The sequence below is a fragment of the Sardina pilchardus genome, chromosome 14 (assembly GCF_963854185.1).
Source record: "Sardina pilchardus chromosome 14, fSarPil1.1, whole genome shotgun sequence".
NCBI classification, from domain to species: Eukaryota; Metazoa; Chordata; class Actinopteri; order Clupeiformes; family Clupeidae; genus Sardina; species Sardina pilchardus.
In genome coordinates this window covers 22,964,015-22,971,514 of record NC_085007.1, presented here as the reverse complement: position 1 = coordinate 22,971,514, position 7,500 = coordinate 22,964,015, and the positions used below count along the sequence as shown (strand labels likewise).

Below are 7,500 nucleotides of genomic sequence, written 5' to 3'. Positions count from 1 at the left end.
GACTCACCTCCTTGCCCCCCCAAAGGGAAGATCGCGCTTCGCAAAACAAATGAGGTCGGCGACCTCACCATGAGCTCAGAAGTCTTGGCCATTTACACGAGAGGAGAGGAGAGCGGTCTGCGCGGAGATTAACCAGACTTCGGTCATCCAGTTTTTCCTTCTCCCTTTTGAGACAAAGAGTCCTTGAAGAGAAATGGAGCGGAGTGAACTTAATAGACCTCAAGACAAGTGACCGATCCGTGTAATAAACCGCTTCAAGCCCCTGGTTTGCGATGGGCTTCCTTGTATTCAGATGGAGTGGACGCTCTGAATGCTAAATGGACGCCACCAGGATAGAGATACAGTCCGACTGAGGAGTGAATGAATACGGCATGGTTGCCAAAGGGGTAGACGTTGTAAAACTGGGCCAAGAGCTGTCGTTCTGTATCTCTCTCCTGGGGGTCGGTGCAACATTAATTAGCATTAATACAAAAACACAGATGATGTACAGTACTAAGACTGGCACTGTTTATGCTGTGTTTGCCATCGCCAGTCCACAGAAAGCACATGCCATACCTGCTGTTTTTCTATTTACCAAATTTGAAATTGATCTCCTAGTTGGTACCCACAATTGAATGTTATCGTTCAATCACAATAGCTAAAACAGAGGCAAATGATTTTGTAAATCAGTTGAGGACTGTGGAGGTCCAGGAAGAGATGTTGATGGGATTAGCAGCTTGGGGCCATCCACCTCAGGCCCTTTCTCTCTCTCTCTCTCTCTCTCTCTCTCTCTCTGCCTGAGGGGGTTTTTGTGTTGAAGCATCCCTTCCGAGTCTTACACGGTCCCCTCGCGAGGACCGGTCGTTTCGCATGACAGCTCAGCGCTCCGGGGGCGCCGGTTCTGGAGCCCGGCGGGCCTGGTGGGACCGCCCTTATCGCCTTCTCCACACGCCGGGCTCCGTGCACACACACACTCCAGCTACCCAGAGCGGGTCTGCTGAGGACAGCACATGAATATGAATGCGGATATTAGCCGCTAATGCAGTGCACCTCCTCTGGATGCTGCCGCGTGGAGAGAACCATGGGAGAGAAGAGAACCGAGTGCTTTTAAAACTCATAGGCTGCCAGATGGGCCCAAAATTAGGGTGACAACTACAAGACGTCCCGGAGTTTCAGGGGACAGTCCCCGTTTTTGGTTGCCTGTCCCTGGGAAAATACAGAAAAATTTAAAATGTCCCTGTCGAGTCAAACTGAAAATGTCCCCGTTTTTCCCTACATTTTTGGGATTATGTCCCCGTATTTGGTCTCAGACATCTGGTCACCTTGGCCAAAATACAGCAGGGGCTTCAACCTATAGTTTCCAGACACGTCGCCGTCATTCACGGGAGTAAACATCGCAGCACTCTAATCCAATTTCACTTGACGAGGCTCCATCATTATCGTTCTGCAGACCAGGTATTATGGGCCGATAAATCATATCAAATTGAGTTTGGGTCATAAAAATGTGGCTGTCCTGCCGCTGCTATCATTAAGCATCACTGATGGCGGTGTTAAGGCAGCAGGGAGCGATATGTCTGTTCATTCCCACGGCTCCGCGCTGGGTCTGATCTCATTACGTTTGCGTTTAGTCAGGTAATATTAGCATCCGCTGTTTATCTTGTGTCCGATCGACGGTCAACACCACGGGTGATATATGCTGGGGTCATCACGTCTCCGTCACCATCCACCCACAGAGACTCGACCCCACCTTCCCCATAATATTCCCCCTGTTTTGGGTCTACCTGTACTTTCGAATTAGGGACGGTAGTGCTATTGTATGCTACTCCTTATGTCCCATGTGCAAACAGATAATACACTAATGTTGCATAGGACACAGATAAACAAATCAAGCATGTGCAGAATTAACACACATACACACCTAGCATACGCACGCACGCACGCACGCACTCACGCACGCACGCACGCACGCACGCAAGCACGCAAGCACGCAAGCACGCAAGCACGCACACACCCCAACGCTAAGATCATCAAATTAGCCTTTTGAAAAGAGGTTAACTCTGTGCACGGAGACATTAAAGAGTCTCCCGTGTGTCTGGCTGTGATCAGCCCCTGCCTCCACTCTTCCTCTTCCCCAGCGCTGCTCTGCTATTTTTACACATCTGAAGTTCCCCACTGTCTGGACGGGGCTGCACTTCAAGGCTCAATTAGGCGCTCTCGAGAGGAACTCGTTAAAAGGCATCCTGCGCCACGCAGCGCCCTTCCCCAAAAAGCACAGGCGGGCACCCGCGAGGGCACGCTGAGAACGGGCAGAGACGGGCGGGAGAAAGAGAGGATGAGAGGATGGAGAAAAAAAAAGACAAATGACCTCTTACTTCCCGGAACTTAATCTCTCTAAACCCCAGTGCTAAATGGAGTCAGGCTCATTTCAGTGCAGCTTCCTGGGGTGGCTCTGGTAATAAAGGAAGGTTTTAATATGGAGGCCGTTTTTAAACACTGGTTTGACGGATAGTGCTGTGAGTGCATGTTTTGGGGTCGGGGCTGTATGGACGGAGTGGAACCGGAGTGGAACCGGAGTGGAACCGGAGTGGAACCGGAGTGGAACCTGAGTGACCTCTACATCCTGTCTGTCTGCTCCCACTTCTGCTTTTGAGCACAGATTGATCCTCTGGCTTGGTGTTGACCTCGGAGCTCTAAATAAACATGGCTTCCTGCGTCTTCTTCCTCTCTGCTGTCTGTGTGCTATGGCTCTCCAGTGTCCTCTCTCTCTCTCTCCACCATGACTGCTGGTGCTGCTGATGAGAGAGGGCGGTGGGTGATGCCACATTAACTCCAGTGTGCTAATGCTACAACACCTGAGGCATGGGAGACCATTATGCTGCCTCTCCTCTCCTCCCCTCTCTTTATCAATCCATCCCACCATATTCTCTCTCTCTCTCTCTCTCTCTGCCTCCCTCTCTCTCTCTCTCTCCAAAGCATCCCAGAGAACAGATAACTCTGACTGGCCCTGGCCTGGCGTGGACCCGGCACAGATCCGCAAGGCGCCTCCGCTCCGCTCCACTCCGCTACTCAGCTGCCTGGTGCTGGCTGTGTGCGGCGCGCTCATGACTCATCTGCCCAGTGATGAGTGGGCGACGGCTCTGGGTGCTTTATGCTACATTAGCTCCCTGGTGCTAATGCTCCACATGCTCCCTGCCTCCTGAGGTAAATGAGGGCTACGTGTCCACCATGATATGCGTGGCCAGCCACTCATGCTGTCTGTCTGAGTGTGTGTGTGTGTGTGTGTGTGTGTGTGCATGTCTGTGTCTGTGCATGTCTGTGCATGTGTCTCTATGTCTGAATGAGTGTGTGTGTGTGTGTGTGTGTGTGAGTGTGCGTGTCTGTGTCTGTGTGTATCTGTGTCTGCGTGAGTGTGTGTGTGTGTGTGTGTGTGTGTGTGCGTGCGTACGTGTGTGTGTGTGTGTGTGTGTGTGTGTGAGTGTGCGTGTCTGTGTGTGTGTGTGTCTGTGTCTGTGTCTGTGTGAGATGAGCTCACTCCCACCAGTTTCCCGTTCTAATGCCAACAGCTCTTCGGCAGGCTGGAGAGAGGAGAGAGAGAGAGGGCCCATTTGAGGTGAGAAACAGGCCAAATGAACAAGCTTAGCATGTGCCTATTAAAATTCACAGCTGGACTCCCACCAGAACAGAGCGACGCTGCCAAACGCCCCGAGAGCTACACTGTAATTTCACAAAAAAAACACGGGCCGATCAAATTCTGGCCCGGGACTGAAGTCGGAAAAGCGTTATGAAACACAGAACTCTGAGCACAGAGCTGTGATGACAGTGCAGTTATCTCCCAGCTCGGGAAGACATATTGATTCTGCTCACTGATACCACTCATGTTTCGGTAAGCCATAAAGACGGCTCGACGCAGTGACTCAACAGTCTTAGTTTCCGCTAGTTCGGTTCTTGCAGAGGACATCTGAAGATGTGAAGAGGGGAGAGATAAGAATGGGCTTTAACCGTGTGAGTCCCACCGTCGGGGTTAAACAGTGTGAGCAAGCGAACAGAGGTCGGGAGTCTGTCGTCTGTCCGTGTGATGTCACTGTCATTTTTGGCTGTGTGCTCGTCGTCGGGGTAACATTGGGTCTGGTGTTATGGAGAACAGGAAGAGTCTGGTAAAAGAGATTTCGTAGTGTGTGTGTGGGAGAGAGTGTGCAAGAGTGTGTGTGTGTGTGTGTGTGTGTGTGTGTGTGTGTGTGTGTGTGTGTGTGTACTAAAAAACACTTTCTGTGATTAATTATGGATCAAGCGATGCGGCAGCAGCCCCTCAGAAACGGCTCCAGCTCCTCTCTCCAGTCTACCCAGGCCGGCGCCCCCTGCTCCCCTCCGCTCGGCTTGGCTCGGCTCGGCTTGCTAACGCTGCGCAAAAGCCAAAAGTGCGACAGAGATGATGTCAAAAAGCCATCTGGTCGGAGGATTATAACTCCATTTCTGCTCTCGAGAAACATCGTAGCCCAGTAATCTCCATATCTCACTCCTACGCCAGCCACCCCACCACCTCCAGATGGAGATTCATGGTCATGGGCCCCCGTCAAGGGGAGGCCCCTGGGGAAAGCCAAGATCTCATTTCGGCATCGCTTTGGTGGCACCGAGGGATCGGTCACCGTTGCGTCCAGCGTTGTGCCCATCATCACTCACCACGTTCCTTGCGGTCATCATCTCTGCAGCCCATCCAGCGGTCACCACAGGGGAAACTAATAACATTCCCCTGGGATAATGCCACATGCGCCGTAAAAAACAGGAATAATCCAGGAAGCAATCGCAAGGGCTGGACAATTCAATAACCTCGGCCGGGGCAGTGACCAGAAGGTAACCCGACCGCCGCACACCACGGCCCCCACTGCCAGACCCACACGGCACACACGCGGCCCCAAATGGAATCCAGAAGAGAGAGAGAGAGAGAGAGAGAGAGAGAGAGAGAGAGAGAGAGAGAGAGAGAGAGGGTGAGAGAGAGAGAGAAGAGAAACAGAGAGAGAGGGGGAGAGAGAGAGAGAAGAGAAACAGAGAGAGTCGCTAACAGTGAGATTACCCCACTAATGGTGCCCATGCACTTGGCCGTGTCCCCAGCCCTATTATGCCAGCTTGACACTCCTCTGAACTACGAGGGTAATGGCTGGCAGAGGGCACCGGCTTTCAGAAGCGTGCGAGTGAATATGTGCGTGTGTGTGTGTGTGTGTGTATATTAGTGTGTGTGTGTGTGTATAATAGTGTGTGTGTGTGTGTGAGAGAGAGGGGGAGGGGAAACGGCAACAGGAAAATCGGAATAATTTCTAAAAGTGCCCGTCTCGTCTTTCCGTGTCTCCCGACCTCCACCTCTCCTCATCCCAGCACAGAACATCCCCCCCCCACTGTCCTCGAAAACAGAGAGCTGGTAATTTCATGATCCCGCCGGCAGACTTAATCCCCTAATGCGATTGAGTCAAGTCAGAAGTCTATAATATTAATGGCAGATCTGAAAAGAGATGTGGGGGGTGGGACAGCCACAGAATGACAGAATAATAGAGAGAGAGAGAGAGAAAGAGAGAGAGAGAGAGAGAAGATGCACCACAAAAACCAGCAAAAACGGGAAAATCATTGGGGAGGGAGACCGAGAAAGAAGACAGATCGAGAAAGAAAGAGAAAGAGAGAAAGAAAGGGAAAGAAAAGAGAAAACAAAGACTGTTGAGTGTCAATGGCAACCATTCCTCAGGCCTCCTGTTTTATTATTTTGTCTCCCAAAGACGATTTGCTCTGTCAAAGGCTTCCATTTCATGGCGTTTTGTGGCCCATTAATTCGGTTAATTGCCAGGCAGAGCACGCTCAGGTCGCAGGACGCTCGCTCCGTCGTCTTTGTGCTCCTCTCCGTGAGGTGACATTCACGCGGCTCTCCCCCTCCGAACCTCCGCAAGTGCTCACGCAAACCCATCCATCCCGGGCGAATCTAGCACTTTAATCCCAGCGCACACAAAAGCACTAGATAACACCACCACACACCGCTCTTCAGCACACACTCAGATGAACCATCGCCTCACTCAACCGCATACCAGAGACTCTCTGGATGTCTCTCTTTAAAACCATTAAGAACTAATGACAGTCAATATAGGTTTCACCTCCACATTGTCACCACTTCCCAGTCACAGATTATAATCTCCAATTACTTTTTGACAAAAGGACAGAAATACATTATAAGCCTATTGTTATAATGTTTTCATGCTGTTAGTTAGGTGGCAAGCACACTATATAGGTAAAGAGTTCTGTTGACTGACATACTATATGTAACCTGCGTTGTGTCCTGCACACGCCCAGATTCGAACCCAAAACACAGCAGCACCTCGGATCGGGAGTCGAGCGTGCTAACAATCCAGCTAAAAGCCCAGGCTACTAGCGTTCATTCTAGCAGCACTCTTGAGGCGTCGGGGAGTGAGGTTTACTAACGTTCCACACGCTCAGCTAAGCTAACTGGCATCCGCTACACTTATACTGTAATCTTCTAATAGGTGATAGTGAATCTGGCCTCAGATCCGCAGTTCTAGTCCCTGAAGAGGAAATCCACTCGTGTAGTAGAGTGGGTCCACCAACACCATCAGCTGCTGGCATTAGTCAAGCGAGAGAGCGTCGAGGGAGTGGACAGACCACTTAGATCAATGCTTTCAGCTGATCCATTAGCTTCAACCAGAGACCCCGAACCCACAAATCTTGATTTAGCCATTTGCTTCCGTGCGTGTTTTAGCCCACACGCCCCAGCGAAGGCTCTCCCTCGCATTGACATAACAGTCTTAAACAGTCAGCGGAGAAGTCTTAAAAGTCTGTTTGTCTTCTTAGAGCATGGCTTTTATTGGCTCTTCAGAGAGTAAGATGGAGAGAGAGAAAGAGGGCGGGGTGTGTGTGTGCATGTGTGTGTGCGTGTGTGTTCGTGTGTGTGTGTGTGTGTGTGTGTGTGTGTGTGTGTGTGTGTTTGACTGTGTGACTGTGTGACTATGTGCCAGGTTGGCTCAATGTGCATCAGCTTTCAGCATGTCCGTTGACCACAGATGATATTGATTTACATTCATCTCTCAATAGGGCTAGAACGCCTGCACAGCATTTCACACACAGACACACACACACACACGCCCTGAAACTCAAGCACACACACATACACACACACACACACACACACACACACACACACACACACACACACACACACACACACACACACACACACACACACACACACACACACACACACACACACACACCGGATCGATTTGAAGTACAAAACCAAAGGTAACCGGAGGAAGACACGGGAAGGAGGAAATGGAGAGAGAGGCGAAAGACAAAAAAAACGAGAGAAGAAAGAGAGAGCACACAGAACCTCTTGAACGGACGAGTATCTGATCCAGCCGAGTGAGTCCGGCCTAAAATGACTGTAGCAGAGATCAGCCACGTCCCGCACGACTCCTGTCTCCTCTCTGTTGGTAAACCACACGGACTTCACCACTGGCACGTCAGATAACACAC

At 50.9% G+C, this 7,500-nt stretch overlaps 1 protein-coding gene across 2 annotated transcripts in view; it reads right to left on the bottom strand.

Annotated features, from left to right (window-relative positions):
* Positions 1 to 7,500, bottom strand: part of vav2 (vav 2 guanine nucleotide exchange factor) — a 218,225-nt gene that overhangs the window by 113,701 nt on the left and 97,024 nt on the right. The gene's annotated exons all lie outside the window — the stretch shown is intronic.